The 18,743-nt window shown below is 51.9% G+C and overlaps 1 long non-coding RNA gene across 5 annotated transcripts in view; it reads left to right on the plus strand.

Annotated features, from left to right (window-relative positions):
* LOC120323564 overlaps positions 1–18,743 on the plus strand; it is an 81,173-nt gene that overhangs the window by 13,203 nt on the left and 49,227 nt on the right. For 4 of the 5 annotated variants that reach the window (XR_005564140.1, XR_005564138.1, XR_005564139.1 and 1 more), the window contains exons 3-4: positions 4,762–4,878; positions 12,714–12,977. This is a non-coding gene — a long non-coding RNA (uncharacterized LOC120323564). The remainder of the gene's footprint in view (positions 1–4,761; positions 4,879–12,713; positions 12,978–18,743) is intronic. The other variant, XR_005564141.1, reaches the window with a different exon arrangement.

Raw genomic sequence — 18,743 nt, forward strand, 5'->3', positions numbered from 1 at the left:
TTATATTTAGTGCGGGAGTCTCTTTACCTAGAAGGTTGTTTTAGGGGATTAATGTGCTTTCGAGTTCAACTGCTGCTCACCAGAAAGGATGGTTGGTTTTGATTCATAACATCAGATGTCTTTTCCCCCTTCTTGTTCTGTTTTGGTTGTGCCCGCAAAATATTCAATCCTGAAGGCTGTCACTAGAAAGAGATGTTAGAAATGGTCCAAATCTACATCAGAAAAGGTGTATCATGTCACAGGCATTCGTTCTCTTCCCATTTCCATGGAAACGTGCTAGCACGGACTTCGGCGGTGTCAGGCAGAGCAGCCTGGCCCTCCAGCCTGGCAGGATCGAGTGGATGGTCTCCAAGAGCAGCTGCTGGCAACAGCTCACGGAAATGTGCCGTGGTTTCATAAGCTTTGGAAAGACCAGGTAGTATGGTCCTTTAGAGTAAGAGCACTTGATATCTCGCATCAGAAACAACAGCTGGGACAAACATTTGACTCCCAACTTCCCCCTTCCCGTCCTACCCTTCTCCCCGAGCCCCGTCCGGTCCCGCAGGGACACCGCACGCCACGGGCTGCAGTTTTTAATTTCCTGGGGGGCGGCAGGGGTGGAGAGCACATCTTGTGGCGGTTGACAGGCTTTTTGTTCTGCGCCAGTCCTTTTATTAACCCCCTGCTAGATCATTCCCTGCCGTGGGAGATTAGGGGATCCCGCGGCCCGAGCGGGGCCGGGCGCTGTGAGCCCACGGGGCTGCCGCAGCCTCGCCTCCATCTGCCCCTGCCGCCGGCACAGACACCTCTTATTAACCCCGCGGCGACAGCGGTGGCCCGGCTGATCCCCCGCCGCCATCCCGCACCTCCCGTGTCCCACCTGGCGAGGGAGTGGTGGGCAGGCTGCCGGCGGTCCAGCCTGTTGCAAATGGATAGGGATGGGAAGAAGGTGAAGGCAAGAGCATCATCTGCCTCCCCTCCGCACTCTGCCATCCCTCAGCTTCCCCCAGTCCTTTTTACCTATTGTACATCTTAAGCAAAGGCAAGTGTTTCCACTCAATAATCTTGTCCAGTTCTCCTTCTGTATTTAGGGCCTCAGCTCTGTAAAACATTTATCCCAGACCTGGGACTGCAGAATTTATGGGAGCAATTGAGATCTTTCTGGGCAGTTGTTTCCTTTTCCTTTTGGATCAGACTGCTGGTGGCGGTTGATTATTCAGACAAATTAATTTGGGATGTACACGCGAGTTCTAATTAGCTGCAATTATTCACTTATTTTTCCCCTGCTTCCCTCCTACGTCGCCAGAAATGAAGAAAATATCACCCTAACGCAGTGTGCCCTGCAACAATTATCCCCCAGGCCAGTCCTGAACCTCTCAATCTACGATCAATACCTTCATCTGTCAGCCACGATTAATTAAATGCAATCCCACTTTCAGGGCTTTGATTCATATCACCCCGGAACAGCTTACTGGGTATTATAATCCAAATGTGATTCTAATACTGTCCTCAAGTGCAGGGGAGGGGCTGCCTGAGACACCAACCCTCAAAGTCATTAAAAGCCAAGCAATAGAGGGGCTCTTGTGAGGTCAGGGATGTAGGTGGGACTGTGTTCTCTGGAGCCCAGCTGCTTCCCAGGGGAATAATGCTGCTGGAATCAGACCAGGGCAAGGCTGCTGCTCTGGGTGAGGAAGGGAAGCTGAGTTAGGCCCAGCATGATGGTTTTGTGGTCTGTGCCATCTGTGTGGGTGTGTTATGTCCTACAGAGGCTTCTTTTATTGGCCAGTAGTTGCAATTTTGGAATTTGATATGGTTCTGAACAGTAATTCGATATCCAAAGGCTGTTCTGAGCTTCCTGATGCTGGTCTGTGGTGGTCCAAGGTAGACCTCCAGAGATGTATAACAAAGCTCTTAAAAAACAATAAAATTGTTTTACTTGAAATCCTTCTGATGCTTTTAATAACCCTCTACTCTCACATGGAGTGGTAAAAGCAAAGAGGGATGTAGGGCCAAACCACACATTGGCAAAGCAGGGACTGGATCCGAGATTCATGGCTCCCTCTCCTCTCCGCTGTCTCCCTCAGACAGGAAAGCAGGTCAGATCTAAAAGGGGTGTTTTGAATCTGTTCCAGGTCTTAAACCTGGGAGCCCGTTCCCTTTTTGCTGATGCAGGCCGTGTGTCTCAGCCAGCATCCTCTCCCAGGATTGCTGCCTTCCCATTCCTTTTTAACTCTGATTCACAGTCAGGAGTCTCCTTCCCGGATGCCTGTTCCTTGCACCTTCACCCTCAGCACTTCAAAAGCCTCAGATCCAGCCTCCAGGAGTCTGAGGGCAGCTGCTGTTATCCACGGAGGGCAGGCAGCTCAGCAAATCTTCAGTGATAAGGGAGAATGATTTCCAACTTCAAGCCACCTGGAATAAAGTGGAGCTGATGATGTTGCAGGGAGTCGTGACCTCAGGTCTGGGAACAGCAAATCTAGCTATGTTTGAGCTCTCCAGCAGCCCTCAGTGTCCAGTTTCGTCAGTGCAACTGTCTGGGGGTTTCCAGGGCATCTTCCCAGTGATAGATGTGTTTTGTTTTCTGCCCTTGCAGGACAAATGGCTTCAGAGCCATAATCAAAGGGGAATGGGCAAGTGCCGGAGGTCAGCTCGGGATTTGTGCTGGGTCTGCTGGAGGAGAGCCCAGTGTTTGCACAGCACAGGGAAGAGACTGTTCCCAGGGCTGGAAATGTTACTCTTGGCCTTCCCAGCAAAATTTGCACCTTGGTTGTACATAAGGGAGGGAGGGAGGTATGGAAAACCTTCCACTCTGCCATGTCCAGGTCCAGCAGGGCTGGAGCCCAGAACTGCGGCCGCGTTGCGTGAGGGAGCTGCAGAGCTCACCACAGCCTTCACGTGGCTGCCTCGGTTTGGGAGTTCATTCCAGTTCAGGGAGGCAAGGGATAATTCCATGCCTGCTGTCCACACAGGGTTCTACTGTTTGAGTCGTCCCAGTGTGCCTGTTGCATCCAGGAATGATTAAAGCTGGAACATTTGCCTGGCGAATTTTATAAGTTCAATACGAGGTTCAGTTAGGGAAGAGAAATGAGAACGCGCAGCGTGCTTGGTGCTGCGTCTGCCCCTCTGACAGACCTCCCTGAGAATTCACAGTGGCTTTGCAGGGAGGAAAAACCACGATGTGAAACTTGAAAAATAAATAATTAGTTGGATTTTGCTGCCTGGTTGTTTCTAAAGCCTCGTTCTCGCCTTTTGCCGAGGATCAGAATGATACCCAGGCTGTTGCTTTATCTGCACTTTAAGCTTCAGCTTGTAAAGAGCAAAATCTCTGTGATCAGAATGATTTTAGGTGTATGCAAGCCAAAAAAATGCCAATTTCTCTGCTACCCACCTAAGAAAATGGAGCAGTGGGTTTGTAATAGAACAATAAACCACAGTGCCTTTGTGGGTGCAAACTGTTAGCCTGGGGTTCTCTGCAAGACAGAGGAACAAAGGCCACTTTGCTTTCATCAGCCACTTGAGCAGCACAGACCCCCCCCCACCGCCCTCCCGAGGTGAAAGACTCTGCTGGTGAGTCTTTATTGCCAGGAGAAAATGAAAATTATACGCAAAATACAGACGAGAAAATTCGCATCTCTGCATTTGAGTGCTGTGCTGGCTATGACATCACTGGGAGCCAATCAGCAAGCTCCCTTTGTGTCTGGCTTTCTAATAAAAGCCACTTCATCAGAGTAATTTGCAATAATAATTTATTCACCTTCTAGGAACGGCACCACCTGACTCCCTGAGCAGCTGGGGAGAGCGAGCACGCAAAGGTCTGGAGCCCCAGGTGTGGCTGTGCCCTGGTCCAGTGCAGCTCCAGCTCTGACGTGATCAGAGTTGCCTTCAAGTTGCAGATAATGGAAGTGACCACTCGTGTTCATTAATTACCCCATGGCTGAGCACACTCAAAGGTGCTCAGTGCTGCGGGCACCCAGAGCAGAGCATGGTCCCCACAGGAAAACAGGCTCTGGCAGAAAGTGTGGCACTGGGGCCACATGATGGGGCTTTGCCAGCCTGGGCAGGGTGGGAGCGCTCCCCTTGCTCCACAGGGTGTACAGGGACAAGGGGCTGCTTTGCCTGGACACTGGGAACAGTTTGGCCTCTTGAATTTGGGGTTTGCCTGAGTGAGGTGCAGGGCAGCCTGTGCTGGAGGCACAGAGAGAAACCAAGGCACCACAGCAGAGTGTGCAGTTCAGTTCCCTGGTGCTGCACAGGGACGATCTGAACACATGGGAATGTCATGGGAATGGCCTCCAGCAGTTGTGTCCTTCAGTGCAGCTCAGAGGAACCTTCTTCACTGGCTGGGATAGCTCACAGCTCCTCTGTGGTGTCAGACATGGCCTCCATAGCTCTACGAATGAGCACAGGCCCCACTAAAAAGAGCAGCAGTTCGTGGGATCTCTCTCTGATTCCCAGGAAAACGTTTCTTTAAGCAAGGTCCCACAGCACTCCGGGGCTGAGCAAGCCTGTTGTGCAGGAGACGTGGGCACTGCTTGTCCCACGTGTCTCTAGCAGGAGCTTCACTGTGCCAGTGTGTTGTGTGGGAGGCTCTTCCAGGGCTGTGTGTAACTGCTCGTGAAGAGCACATAGGATGTATATTTTGGTGGTGTGAATTCCCCTAATCAGGCTCTGCACACGCAGTGCTGGATTTGGAAGCAGTGCACAGATGCACTAAACAGAGACCATGAAGAAAACCAAAATACGAGAGCACTGTCACCCTGAATGGTTTCTTTTATTTCACAGTGAGAGAAAGCAGCAGAGCTGGGAACAGCAGACAGTGTCCTGAGTCATCTCCAGGCAGACACACCAATACAACAGCAGCACACAGGTGATGGAGATCTCAGTTGAAGATGCAGCCAGGTAAAAACCCAGCAGTTGTTTGGTGGCAGAGTGAGGGGGTGTTCTCACAGCCCCCCTTCTCTCTGGCTGAGCTGTCAGCGTTGTGTCTACACAGCCTTTGGAGATTTTGAAATTAAAAAACCACCCAAATCCAAATAATTCAACCAGTGGAGCTAATGTGCTCTGTAACTCCTGCTGTGAGTGCATACAAGCAGGCTTTGTATCAGGGGTTTCTCTGGAAGTTATCCTCATCCTGTGTGCCTGATCCATTGATCCTGGGGAGCAGGTGGTGATGAATAACCCACCTCTCAGCTGTTCCCTGGGGAAGTGTTTAGCCAGCAGTCCTTACTGTGCTTATGGGGTCCATTATGATTCACCTTGGAGGAGCTGCTTGAGGAGGTACAGCCTTGTCAGCTTCTTGGGAGGCTCCCAAGGACCATTCCCTGTTCCCAAATGGCTCTTGGGGTGCTGGGAGGTACGAGGCAGTGTAAAGGAAGGTTCAGGGTGAATATGTACTCCCCAGGTAAATCTAGATATGCTTCCTTGGATGTGATAGCAAGCCTGAGGGGCCTCAGTGTCTTCAGGAAGACTGGGGTGCATGGCCCCTTTCTGAATCCAAGCTTTCCAGATTTGCCATTCCAGTCCCTCACGGGGGTGGAGATGTTTCCTTGGGTGTCTCCAGGACCACCTGTGGCAACCAGGAGACCCTGGCTGCAGCCCACCCATGGGTACCCCAGGCTGGCAATGAGGTGTGTCCCTGCTGATGATCCCTGAGAGACCCTCCCCCTGGCCCAGATCAGCACTGTGACAAGCAGTCACACTGATTTGGTGACTCCAGGGACCCTCCAGCTGCAAGGCAGCCCTAGCCCCTACTCCCATACTGTAAAGCAGCACTGGGAGCTTTGGGAAGTGTTCTACTGTTTGGATTTCACCCATTTGTTTTGTTAGGTTGAAGCACAACAGAGATAACTGGGGAAGGGGGAGGGCTGTGGTGCTGCCCCCAGCCTGGGTCTGTAGGACCCTTTTAAGTCTTGTTTATTGATTTACTTTGGAACTACATCCTTGGCTCAAATGAATGCAATCAGAGGTGGCAGAACTCCAGAGCAGAAGAGTTTATAACATATTTTCTAGGAATTGCTTGTCATATCTGAAGGGAAAATGGAAGGGTAACATAAACACACACAAAGCCTGCGGATAATGGCTATTACTGTGTGGAGACAGTGGTCTCAGAGCCCAGAGTGATCTGATGAAGTCTTGTAATGGGAATTTGGACTAAGCTGTGCTTTGCAGACCGGGTTTCCTTGTAAATGGAGCTGCATATAAAAACCTCTGAATTGCTGGAACGGGTAAGCAGCACCCTGCAGGGGCCAGGCCACCTTGTCCTGACTAACTCTGCATTTCACAGAGCCTGGCCTTGGGGTGACCTCTCCTGCTCACCCCTGGGCCCAGCTCACTCAACTTTGCCTCTGAGGCTTGTGCCAGACAGAGATGCTGAGGCTGCTCAGCACCACAGCAGGGCTGTACAATATCCTGCTGCCAACAGGCCGCAACTTTAAACCTTTAAACCCCAAAGCAGTTTGCTTTTGTTGTGCACTCACAAACAGAAACAGAACAACGTTTACACCACTTACTTTAAGGGTTAAGTGTCTCACCTGCTCTTCTCCACTGACTTGGCCAGGCATTTCCAGGTTGTAAGACATCTGGCTCGTTATTAGCCTCAGATTAGGCAGCAGCAAAGTTGCTTAAACCTGGTTCAAGCGCCAGAGTGGGTCCCTTTAATGCAGCCCCTTTGTTTTGTACTCATTGTTCCACTGGTCCACTCCCAGCCCCCTTCCCCTCACTCTGCCTGGGGCTTGCTAAGACCCTCTCTGCCTAGAAATGAATCCTCTTTTTTTCAGGCTCTCTTTGCTGTCTCCAGCTCTCAGGGTGACTGCTTAACACCTGCAACCCCCCACCCCTCTGTCGATTGCCTGAATCCCTCCCTGACAAACGAGGGGCTGTTGCCAGTGACAAGGTAACGGGGCCGTTCCCTGCGTGCTGCCTTCTGCTTCCCAGCCAGCTCCAGGTAATGGGGGAGCTCAGGCTGTGGCGTTTGGCCAGCTGGCTCTGGAACCTGGGGTCAGCTGGGGCTTTCAGGATGCCACTGCTCCTGCCCCTGCAGCCACAAACACGAGCTCTGGCTCTTCCAGTGCCTGGGAAGCAGCTGAGTAACGCTGGGTAGGCACAGCCTCCCACACAACTCCCTGCCAGCTACAGCTGTGGGGTTGTCTTTTCCAGTCTATGGCTACCAACGAGGTGTTTTGCTCTCTCTCTGGGTTTGGCAGTGACAAGTCTCCTTGCTGGTGGGGGTGTGTTATTCCCCTCTGCTCACCGAGCAGGACAGGGTTGGCCCTGCCTTGATGAGGCTGTGCCTGTCCTGCTTGACAATCCTCAAGTACTGTCAGCTGCTTCACTGCTCCATCCTTGGCCATTTGCCCAGCCCTCCTCTTTCCCTCCTCTGCATTCCCTCTCTGGGTGACCTTATTTACAAATTTTGCATATTTAATCTCCTGCTGATGACTCACAGAGCAATCACTTTCCTCCTAGCCCGTCCTGCACTGTCCAAATTAATTCACAGTCTGCTTTCTGACAGCCCTTCGTGGACACCCACCTACTGCCTTCAGCTCAGGAGTTTTAAATCTCCTTGTGCTTGCTCTTCCCTGCTCCTTTCTTGATGTCTCTCTCTCACCATCCACTCACCCCCTCTGTCCTCTTTGACTTGACCTGCCTCTAAATACCCATATCTGGGCTCTGCTGAAAACTAGGTGGTTCTGCGCAAAGGTTATCTCTAAAATCCAGCTCCTCCTCCCTGTGTTCCCAGATGAAATCCCTTTGGGATGCCCAGGTTTTTGGAGCAATCAGATTTCTGCCACACTTATCAGTCCTGTGCAGAGCACCTCACACCTTATCATCGGGGTTTTCCTGGAGCCTCTGGCAGTGCAGTGTTAGAGGGTCGTGCAGAGCCTGTCTCACTGATCCTGTCACCATCTCCCTCCACACGAGCCCTGGAGTGCCTGTGCCTTCTGCAGACGGCCTGTTCTCCTGGCCCTGCTCCATCCAACCAGCAGCTACATTTTCCACTGCAGAGGTACCGAGTTGTCCTGCCAGCCGTGCCAGTTCCAACGTGCCACCCTGTTTCTCTCCCAGGTCACTCCCTCTGCAGCGGAGGAGCAACCTGGAAACACTAACAAAGCCTTTTCTCCTTCTTCCAGATCCCTCCTAAAAACTAGTGGGCTATACTGCCTGCCCAGAGCAGCTGCTCCCTAGTGTCTGCCTTCATGCCTGTCTGTGCTCCTTCACCTGTATGGAGCACTGCACAGTCCCTTTGTGTCCCCCGAGCGTGCCCTTGGGATGTGCACACCCTTCCGAGCTGGACTGTCCCTCTGTGCCATCCCTGCAGCTTGCTCAGCAGGAGGACACCCTCGTACAGCCCATAACGAGGGAGGAAAGTGTAATCATTGAAAGCCTAAATGATTAAATCTGGTCATTTTAGTTTCTGGGAGCAGCAAACACGAGATTGGTTTCAGGGCTTGCAAATCTGCCAATTCCCAAGCACATTGTTGTGTTGCCTCTGTCAAACACAGCAACTCTGGCTCTCCTCCCACAGATTATCCGGGCATGCAAATGACCTCAGACAGATACACTGTCATTTTCTCATGCTGTGATTTTACTTACACCCCCCTGTGGTACATGACAATAAAATTACCCCTCTCGTTCCTTTCCCACAGACAATCTTGCAGCATGTCAGTCAGTGTCACGTGAGCAGCCCTCCATCCATTCCTCCTGGGACCTGGGGGGCGAGTTGGGAAGGATCTGTTGTGCTGTCAGTCACCTCTGTTTGCCTTTAGGAGAGGGATTCTGGGTTCCATGCTGTTTCCTCTTGTGCCTGCACGACTCTTTGATCACAATTTGACTCTCAGGCCTTCAGAATCACAGCTGCCCTGTAAGGTTTGCCTGTAATCCTGGTGACATGTTGTTTCCTGGCAAGCTCTGGACTCTACTTGCTCCCAACTCTTGATTAACTTGTGATATTTTCTGATGGCCTCCATGATTCTGCTGTTGCCACAGACTTCCTGTTTCTTACCTGGATTTAAGTGCTGGTTGGGTCTGAAATGCCTCTCACCTTCTCTGTCATCGGACCTTCCACATTTTTACTTTAAGATTTCAATATTGAGTCCATGTCTCTCTCTCATTTTTGTGCCCACAACATACAACCAGACCTGCACCAGTAATTTGTGTGGAGAGCCTGGACCAGCCTGCAGCACTCACCAGCACTTGGCAACAAGGTCCCTGTCTGGAAAACACAGGCAACAGAGCTCTGACGTGCCAGCAAGGTCCCTGTGCTTTCTCATCTTGCTCCCCAAAAGACATCAGACGTACACTCAAGTGTACACTCTGGGGCTGAGTGTGAGTTGCTCAAGCCAGGATCAGAAATGCTTCCAGGCAGGAAGGTTTGGAATAAAATGTTTCTCTTCTTCTCGCTTACTAGACAGTTTGTGCTTCCAGGAGCAGGATGTCAGGGTTGGCTGCCAGCTGCAAGCCAATGGCCACGTTGTACTTCCCAGGCTGGACCCTAATGGGGGGACAACCCCATGCCAGTGGGCTGTGGAACTGCTCCAGGAATCCTTGTCTGCAGGAAAACCATGTGTTGTGCAGGTGATGGGAATAAGGAGTGGTTATGGACAGCTGTTCCTGAGCATTTCAGTGTGTTTGGTGGATGTGTCAGTTCAGCCTCGAGGAGGGGCTTCTGGGGAAAAAAAAACCGAACAAAAACCAGTAGGACAGTGCAGTGGGATTTCCAGCCCTTGGGCAGTGTTGACTTCTATAGTCACAGAGAGCTTTCAGTGGGTTCCAATCATAAAGTCATACAATGGATTGGGTGGGAAGGGACCTGAAGGCTCATCCTGTTCCACCCCCTGCCATGGGCAGGGACACCTTCCACTAGCCCAGGTTGCTCCAAGCCCCATCCAACCTGGCCTTGGACACTTGCAGGGATGGAGCAGCCACAGCTTCTCTGGCCAACCTGGGCCAGGGCCTCCCCACCCTCACAGCCAAATATTCCTTCCCAATATCCCATCTATCCCTGCCCTCTGGCAGTAGGAAGCCATTCACCCTTCTCCTGTCTCTCCAGGCCCTTGTCCCAAGTCCCTCTCCAGCTCTCCTGGAGCCCCTTTAGGCTCTGGAAGGGGCTCTAAGGTCTCCCTGGAGCCTTCTCCTCTCCAGGTGAACACCCCCAGCTCTCCCAGCCTGGCTCCAGCCCTTGGAGCATCTCTGTGGCCTCCTCTGGACTCGCTCCAGCAGCTCCACATCCTTCTACTGCTGGACTCTGCTGGAGGCAGCTCTGCAGGGGGGGTCTCACCTGAGAGGGGCAGAATCCCCTCCCTTGACTTGCTGATGCAAAAAATGCCCTGTGCAGAGGCCACATCTAGATCAGGAAACTTTTTAGAGGTCTGAAAGGTCTGAGCATCCAAGGATACCCTCTGGAAAGAGGGAAGGGAGTGCAGCCCCTGACAGCTGAGGAAGACAGATTTTCCAAAGCATAGAGGAGTGTCTGGCAGTGGGAACAGCTCCCAGAACAGGACACAGCTCCCTCCTTGCACTGCCTGCCCCAGAGAAGGGATTGTGCAGGTGTGTTTTCCACCTGGGTGTACAGAGCCCGTGTGAATGCTCGGAGTTCCACTCCCTTCCTGCCTCTCCTGCTCTCTGGCAGCGAGGGAGAAGCACTGAGGGGGGAGTGCACCAAGCTTGCCCTGATTCAGGGACTGAATCAGCCTGCAGAGAGAAATGACTTCCATTTTTCTGTACTAGTTTTGGTGTTTGATAATATCAGACTGACCTCCTGGTCAGGCGTTCCAGGAAATTTAATGACTGACTGTGAGGAGGGACCTTGGCTTCACCTTCCAGGCTTGCAGGAGCTGCCAGACTCATCCCTGGCACGTGCAGCAGCGCTGATGTTACCTGGGAAAGTTTTCCTAGATGCTTCTCCTCCTGCCTGAATTCTGGGTAAACAGGCTTCACAAATCCCTGTTTGTACAGGCAGAAAACATCATCATTACTCCATTCAATTATAAACCCAAACTTAAAAATTAATTAGGGCAGGTATTAATTTAAGCAGGTTTTGCTCAAGTAAATATTTTCCGTTTTGGAGTCTGATCTATTCACTCAATAATCTAAAGCAATTTTTTTTAAATTTTATTTTTGGTTTGCAAAAAAAAAAAAAATAATAATGTCTGTTCCATTAGGAGCTGCCACTGGCTTAAGAGGATTTTACTCCCATTTTATGGTTTGGTTCAAAGAAAATTTATTCTTGCAATAGATTTCATGATTCTTAGCTAACATTGTCTTCCCAGCTGCAGTTGGACTGTAATAAAAAAACCTTTGGCTTTTGTTAGACTTGCACATTCTTGGCTGCCAATAATGATTAATCTTGCCCCCTACAAGATCATCTTATTACTCGGGTTTGGCTTGGGAGCCGCCGTTCCCTCCGGAGCTTGCTAAGGGCCTTCTCCCAGAGCAGCTCTGGAGCAGCGCAGGTGTGACCTGCTGAGCCTCCCTGGGCCGTCTGTCTCTGCCCCTTAATTGCTGATCTGTGGCACTCCTCTGCACAGCAGTGCTGGTTTGGGGATGACAGAGAATTAATTGCAAGAATTCCGGAACACTTCCGTGCGTGGAAGGGCCCTGGGAGTCGCAGCAGGGAGGGTTGTCTAGACAGACCCCTCGGTGAGGAGATGTGGGCAGTGAGGGCAGCTCTAATCCCTCGCTGACCTTGGGCAAGCACAGGGGGCACTGACCCTCACCCAAAACCAGGCACTGCCACCTCTCAGCTCTGCTGAGAAGCCCTTTCCCACAGCTCCCAGGGGCACAGAGCAGGGATGCCCCTGGAAGGTGCAGGAGGAGGCTGGGGGTGTAGGGCTGCTCTGGGTACATCTGTGACTGTTCCAGCAGATGACTTTGGGACATTGCCAAACACATGGGATTGGAGCTGCACACTGGGACAGTGCGTGGGTTAATTCCTGGCCATTTGGGCTGTGTTTTAATGATTCATAGTAATAAACCCCCTGGGAATGGGAAGGGAGGAGATGCTCAGCTGACTCGGAGAGCCCTGTCCCCTTAACAGGACACACGGGCTGGCCAGTTTGTCACAGGAGGAGTGAGGGAATTTATGGTAGATGAGTTTGCTGAGCTCTCCCTCTGCCTTTGCCCGTGGGATCTTTGGGCAATCTGCTCACACTGGAGGTGTTGCACGGAGGAATCTCTTCCCCCTGCCTGTGCTCTGAAGGGTGGCTGCTTGAGAAGTGATCCACAGTACCAAGAATTAAAATTGAAGTGGGAAATGCTGCTCATCCACCAAAAAATCCTAGCACCTATTCCAACTGAGGGAGCACTGGGGTATCCCTGAGGATTGATGCTCCTCTGCAAGGACCGGGGTCTGAAGGTCCCTGTCACTGGGCCTGAGCCACGTGGGGTCAAGCAAAAATATCCTCCAAGTTCAGGTGAAGCTGAACAAGTAATTTTCAGCCAAGGAATCCCACCCAGCACTCGTGTGGGATTACAGCTTCAGTCCTTCTGACTTATTTTAAAACTAAATGGCTCAAGTTTTCATTCTGGAGAGTCTCTCACTCAGAAATTTAGCTGGCTGACATGTTTGTAACTGCACGAAAGCTTCTGAAAGCAAAACCCCAATTTTCTTTGGGATTGGCTCTGAAAAATGTGCTTAGATTTGAGTTTTTTACTTCAGCAAAGGAACCTGATGATCTTTTGTTATGTCTTGTCCTGACAAATTCTGGATTTTTTTCCCCCTGTTTTATTTCTTTTAGCTCAGTCTGTGAGAGGTCCTGCAGATGCCTCTGACATTCCTGCTGGTTGGGATGTTTGCCTCTGCTGGGAGACCCCTCCATCCTCTTCCTGGGCAGGAAAGGGACACAGCTGGGCCCTGGAAGACCGACTGGGTGGAGAGTAAAGGCAGGACTGGTGCTGAGAATGGAGTTCTTCTATGTTTGGAAGTAAATGTGGATGAACATCCCTTGCCTGTTGCTGATGGAGCTCTGTGGTGTCCCTGCTTGCCCTTGGACACCAGATGGGTGAGTTTAACCACTTTCATTTTTTTTTAGAATCTTTGTACCTGTATTCATAGAATCATGGAATGGTTTGGGTAGGGAGGGACCATAAAGCTCATCCACTTCCACCCCCTGCCACAGGCAGGGACACCTTCCTCTATCCCAGGTTGCTCCAAGCTGGTCCAACCTGGCCTTGGACACTTGCAGGGATGGGGCAGCCACAGCTTCTCTGGACAACTGAGTTTGCCCACTTTCTTTTTTGGTATTTTTAATCATTGTACCTGTGTTCCTTTCCAACCACCAGGTCAGGGCTGCCATACCATGTATAGGGAGGATGTTTTCCCTGTCCTTGCTGTTCCAGCTGGCTGCCCATCCCCACATACCCCCCTTTGTGCTATTTCTGGGCTCAGAGCACTTATCACCTTCCTGGAGTGGAAGCCTTGTTTTCTCACGTCCTGCTCAGCTATTCAAGTAACAGAATGGACCTTCCAGTGAAATCAGGGTGACCGATCCAGGGTGGGTTTGGGGTTTAACCCTTCCATGCCTTCCCCCCAAGGCAGCCCCACAGCTCGGGCAGTCACGCTGTGTCTCCAGCCCACGCGGCCCTGGTCAGCTGGGTCACGGGTGCTCCAGCACTGCCCTGTGCACAGGCACTTCAAAGAGCTTTCCATGGACAGGAAACAGGGCAGATTAAAGGCACACTGAGGCTTTTATTTTATGCCAGCACTTCGAAATGTTCTTGCTGGCCTTTCTGAGGCCCCATTTTTAGCCATGTCTATAATGCGGCAGCGGCCGCTGGCACCACACACCGTGGCTCCGAGGCATGAGAGTCACAAGGCACTTCACATGTGTCTGAGAGCCAAGGGGCTCCAGGGAGGGTCAGGGCTGGCTCCTCCAGGACTGCTTCCTCTGCCAGCAGCCTCACCACCCCAGGCACTGCTCAGCAGCCCGAGGTTAGCTGTCCCTTGCCACCTTGCACCCCAAGGACATGCCATGTCCCTTGGAGTGTGCTCTGGGAGGCAGTGCTGAGGCAGCCAGAGGTCCTGGCAGGCTGGGGGAGTGGGTGGTACTGGGATTTTGCTGCCTCTTCTTTCCTTTCATGTGTTTGCAGCCTTTCCAGACACGCATCAGCTCCGCTCCATCCCACAGGAGTGCAGCAAACAGGAGTGGAGTTCTTCCCACTGGGAAGAACACGGTCCAGCTGCTGTTCCTCCATGGTTTCTCCCCAGCAATGTAAACAGTTTATAGGGAACTTTGTAAACAGCAGATTTGTTTAGGATATTGTCTGCATTCCCTCCTCTGTGTTTCCTTGTTCAGCAGCACAGGGAATGTTGACCTGCCAGCTGCAAGGCTGGGGCTTGCCTTGTCAGAGGGGACAATGGTGACAACCCAGAGGAAGGAGTCCTGTACACTCCTGCATTCCCTGTGAGCCTGGTGGAGTTGAGGGATCATCCAGAAACACCATGGCTGCATGGAAATGCTTCTGCATCCAGCAGAGAGGGAAGCTGGCATGAGGTGGCATTGCAGGATGTCTTGTGTGAGAGAGCAGAGTGTATGTGAGCAGAAAGCCCCAGGGCACTGGGAGAGATGAGAACCCTTCAGAGGTGGCAGCTTCATCCCAGAAAAGCACTTTCTGTTTGAAAAGTCTCAGAAAGTCACTGACTCCCTGTGGAAGCTGATTGTCCACCCAGGGAAAGGAGGCTGTTAAGCCAACTCATCCCATGGGATTAACACTTGAGGATGTCTGTGCTCCCTTCAGAGCTTCTCATGCAGGGATCCAGCCAGTGTTCCTCAGCACTGGCTCACAGAGGTGAGCTTCCCTCTAACCCCTTCAGCTTTGGAAAGGAGCAGAGAGAGGAGAGGGTGATTTCCACCTGAGCTTCTGCACCTCCCCAGCAGCTCTGTCAAACTGAGCTGTATTTACCTCCCAGGAACCCCTGGCACCTCAGTGCACACAGGAACAGTGGGTGAGGGGGGCTGGAAATGGAGGTTGGCATGCCAAAAAGAGGGTCAGAGGTGGGGGAGCAGCAAACAGAAAGGTTTAGAAGCAGTCAGGGGATGTTCCTCAAGCCCCCAGATGTTCAGTGCAGCTGTGGGTGAGTCCAGCCTTCCCTCTGCCAGTGAAACAACAGACCTTATAGAGGAGGGAGCAAAGCCCAAATGTTTCAATACACTTATAGTCTGTTTTTTTCTAATTTTCTCTTGTACTTAAGCCTGAGCAGTTGAACTCTGTGACAGGCCCTTGAGCCAATGCCTCTGTGCTCGGGCATTCCTCGTGGACAGGAGGGATAACTGTTGCAGGCCAGACTGTCAGGAACTGACAGCAGATTGTTTGGCTGTTTGTTTGCCCCCGTTCCCTGCCAACCACAAGTTTGAGGCTTGAATTTAAACATCCTGGATAGAAAGGAGATGATTTCCAAACGACAGCTCCACTGTGTTGCCAGGGAAGTCTTGGATCCAGGAGACACAAACAGCTCCACAAAGCCAAACATGGGGAGAAGCAACCTGACCCCTTTTTCCACAGCATTGGCTTCCCAAGAATGTGGCTGCTGGGTGCAGTTCAGAGATGGCCTCCACCTCCTTTGTCAGTGTGACCCTGTGAGGGGCTGGTGACCCACGTGGTCACCATTATTAAGAAGAAAAAGACAGCAAGTTCTTCCTGCTTCCCTCTTCCTACTTCCCTCAGAGCCATGGATGTATGGCAGGGACCCAGTCTGGCCCGGGGAACACTTGGGAGGGCTGAATTCTGGATGCCTCTGGATGCTTTAAATACCACATAAAACCCTGTTTGCCTTTGGGGGCTGTGGGTGGTTGAGCACTGTCCAGCAGAATCCTGTTGATTTTTTGGTGAGTTTTAACTGTAAATATTTGAACAAAAAATTATCTTGTGTGAACCTTAGAGAAATTTAATCTCTCTGTACATAGGGAAGTCTGGCTTGAGTCACAAGTGGAAATGAGAGTGGTAGTTTCAGGTGATTCCCCAGTGGATGTTTATCCACGTTGGCACAGGATGCCCATCAGGAATGGCAGCTTGTTCATCAGGAAGGGCTGAAAGGACACCTGGAATGGCAGGGCAGGGTGGAGGTGTGTTGGCTGGTTCTGAACAGGAAAGCAGGAGGGCTCCAGGTCGTGTTGGATGACCAAGGTGGCAGGTGGAAGGCACAGGGCTGTCAGGAGAGCTGCTAGTTCCCAAATCTTCCTGTTTCATTGCAGAGTCTGCAGTTTGCCTGTAGCTTGGGACCAGTTTTGTTACAAACCCTAAAGTTTAAGCAGATTTTCAGCTCTGCTTTAGGTAACATCCCCCTCTGCCCAGCTCAGCTCACTGACCTGCATTGTTCCCTCTTGGGAGGATGATGGATGTTACAGGAAGGGCTCAGTTCACTCCTTCCTTCTCTTGGACTCTCACCTTTGTCATGGTGAAGAGGAGGGAGGAAGCTGCCTGGGAACCTCTGCTTTCCCTCCACCTCCTGTCTGCCTAATTCCTCCCTGGAACTCTGCTACAGCCTGGGGTAGGGATGCCAGGCTCCCAGAGGGCAGAGCTGAGTCCAAGGGAAGGAGTGCACATTAACCAAGGAGAGGCTGAGCAGATGTGTGTGTGTGGAGGGAGACAGCAGCAGTACCAAGGCAGAACTGGGAAAAGTGGGAAGAACTGTCTGTCCACGGGGAGCTGATGGGCATGAGGAGAGAGCTCCCACCGCCCCCAGACCACCCTGGGCTCGGAGCAGGTCAGGACCAGGGCACTGGCAGAGTCTCTTGCATCCTTCAAGCACTGATGTCCCAGCTGAGGAGGAGCTGACAGCTGCCCCCTGCAGCCCTCAGGTGCCTTGAAATCCCGCCTTCCTTTACTATCAGTTAGATCCTTTGAATGGAAAATCGGGAAGCTTCTCCCCAAATTCACCCTGCTCAAGACACCCGGGCAGGCGGGTCTGTTCCTTTCGTGCCCAGTCCAAAGGGAGCGAGCGCAGGACGTGGTTGGGCTGAGCCGTGCCTGGGATCCCATCGGAGAGGGAGCTATTCCTGCACGGTCCAGCTCAGCTCCACTCCCTGTTTCAGGCCTTGGCCTGGTGTGGCTGCTCCGTGTGAGGCACTGGGAGCTCGGCTGTGTGTGCAGGCGCTGGCGTCGGAGCTCCAGCAGGCTCTCCCAATTCCCATTTAGGTTTGACCTTTTGCTGGATATTAAAGCCTTGCTGTGGCTCAGTGAGATGAACACTGCAGCAAACACAATTCTTCAAGATGAAATATCTCTCCAGTGGGTAATTCCAGCCTCATTTGAGGGTTGTTGTATTTTTTTTTTCCTTTCGCGCTGAATCATTTATTCCTGGTGTCAGGAAGGTGCAGAATGACTTTCCCCACTGGCTTTCAGAGCTTCATTGATTCTTCAACTCCCACTCCTGCAAATCTGCTGGAGCAGCAGCCCTTTGCCTCTCCAATTTTCCCAGGAGGGGAGTGGGGAAAGGGAGGGTCTCAGGACCGGGGGAGCTCTTCAGGGAACCCATTCACAGTCTGGGGGAGATGCCATCATATTTTAAGCTCTGTGTTCCAGGGACAGCGTTCTTTATTTATAGGTTTTTTGCCTTAAAAGCTTTCTCAGCACTCAGCTGTCTGTGTGGGGAGGGGGGAGCAGGACACATTTCCCTGAGATTGTACAGAGCACCATGGACCTTTGGCCCTTCCTTCTTTGTGGTTCACTGCTGCAGCTGAACCCCTCTGCTCACGATAAGTATGGATCCAATCCCTTAGTCTGATCCCAAAATATGTGTAGAGCACAAATCCAATCACTGCCTGGCTGCCAGGCAGCAGTGACTGAAGCCAGGCCTCCTCCTGTCATCATCAATCCCTTTGCAGTCCCGGATCTGAGTTCACACCTCATGTTCTCCAGTGCAGCTCCTAGGAGACAGGGAAGGGCTCTTCTGCCCGTGATGGGGGGAGATGGGAGGAGAAGAGGCAGTGAGACCTGGAAAAAACAGGGTCCCAGAGCCCCCTGAGAGCTCAGGAACACAACCCCAGAGTGCCATCACATCCCTCTGGGATCCCTTGAGCAGCAGGAGGGAGTGCCCAGCAGCTGCTGGGCACTCTGGTGGTGGAGGTGAGGGAGCCAAGTGGGTGTGAAGTGCAGAGCCCTGCTTGACCCCTCTCCAGGAGAGGAGCAAACAGAGCAGGGCTGCTGCCACCTGGATCAGTTGAGCAGGGCTGAATGGATCCTTGTGTCCAGCAGAGCCTGTCACCAGGCACTCGCTGCCGAGCTCCAGAGCTTTGATTTAAGGAGTCTGCAGCCGTCTGACCCAGCCCACTGAACTTACACCATCCCCCTGCCAAGCAGCCCTAAATGTTTCTATTTGTTCTGCACTTGGCCCGGTTTCTCCTGTTTATTATCCTAAATGTGCCCAGGACGTGACCCTGCTCCCCCTCCCCAGCACTCCCTCCAGTTCCATTTATTTTCTACTGCTTCCCAGGAACCACTGTAACATAAGTACCATTCAAAGGACAGAAAAACGGAGGGAGGTGGATGTTCACAGAGGTGCTGTGCCCTCCTTGGGATCAGGCACTGGCACCAGTGTCAGTAGGACATGCAAAGGGATGCTGCCAGGGAGCTGGGGGCTGGAAAACAATGGAGGAAGCTCAGTGCTGGCAGACATTTAAGTCACTCTTTATTGCAGTGCTACACAGCAACAAAAAGGATCAATATTTATTAGTCGCAGAAAGCATAATTTTGCATGAAAAGCATCGATCAGCATGTCAGCCCAGACAATGTCATTACATTTTTATGATTTGGTCAACATCCCTGTAGGA

The sequence above is a fragment of the Pipra filicauda genome, unplaced genomic scaffold (assembly GCF_003945595.2).
Source record: "Pipra filicauda isolate LSUMZ 115617 unplaced genomic scaffold, ASM394559v2 scaffold287_size946512_pilon, whole genome shotgun sequence".
In the NCBI taxonomy this organism is placed as follows: Eukaryota; Metazoa; Chordata; class Aves; order Passeriformes; family Pipridae; genus Pipra; species Pipra filicauda.